Source organism: Corvus brachyrhynchos, unplaced genomic scaffold, assembly GCF_000691975.1.
Source record: "Corvus brachyrhynchos isolate BGI_N302 unplaced genomic scaffold, ASM69197v1 scaffold139, whole genome shotgun sequence".
NCBI lineage: Eukaryota > Metazoa > Chordata > Aves > Passeriformes > Corvidae > Corvus > Corvus brachyrhynchos.
Window position 1 is genome coordinate 612,810 of NW_008246062.1, and position 371 is coordinate 613,180.

Genomic DNA, 371 nt, shown 5'->3' on the forward strand with positions numbered 1-371 from the left:
AGTGTGAGGTTCTCCGTACCACGTTACCTTGTGCAGTCATTTGCCCATATTGCTCCTCCATAAGCTGCCTTCATCCATGATAAGGGAGAAAAGCTGATGGAGACCACTCTTAGGACCTGGGGAGGGAGTACAAAGAAAGGATGTGGTCTGACAATGCCCAAGTGCCAAAAATGCCCCGTGTGGAGCTGGGGGGGAAGGTTCAGGGGTGAGGGAAGCAAGGACATGAAGGAAGTGGGAGGAAGCCAGCAACCCATCTTGCCCAGAGGAGATACTCCAGAACTTGGATCTGCAGGAAGGTGTTCCCCAAGCTTGTGCTTATCCTGGGATGCCCTTCCTTGGAGTGGCAGGTGCCAGCAGAGCAGCTGGGGCAG